This window comes from Panulirus ornatus, unplaced genomic scaffold, assembly GCF_036320965.1.
Source record: "Panulirus ornatus isolate Po-2019 unplaced genomic scaffold, ASM3632096v1 CTG_2820_pilon, whole genome shotgun sequence".
Taxonomy (NCBI): Eukaryota; Metazoa; Arthropoda; class Malacostraca; order Decapoda; family Palinuridae; genus Panulirus; species Panulirus ornatus.
In genome coordinates, this window is record NW_027264396.1 from 7219 (window position 1) to 7500 (window position 282).

Genomic DNA, 282 nt, shown 5'->3' on the forward strand with positions numbered 1-282 from the left:
AATCGTAGTAACAGTCACCTTACGGAGAAAGCACAGGGGCCTCCTTCAATGCAACGTCCAGGCCAACTCGTACAACAACAACAGCAGGAGATAGTGTGTGGAAACTCCTGTTGTTGTTGTGGGACATCCAAGTAGATTGTCCAAAAGTTTTCCTACCAATGCAGGTAGCAGATGAAGTGATTATAATGATTCCTAATACAAAGCACCACAACTGGATGTGAGTTAATGGTGGTGCGCTCGCGGGGAAGCATTCAGTTTTACAAGAACGAAGGTTGGGTTGGT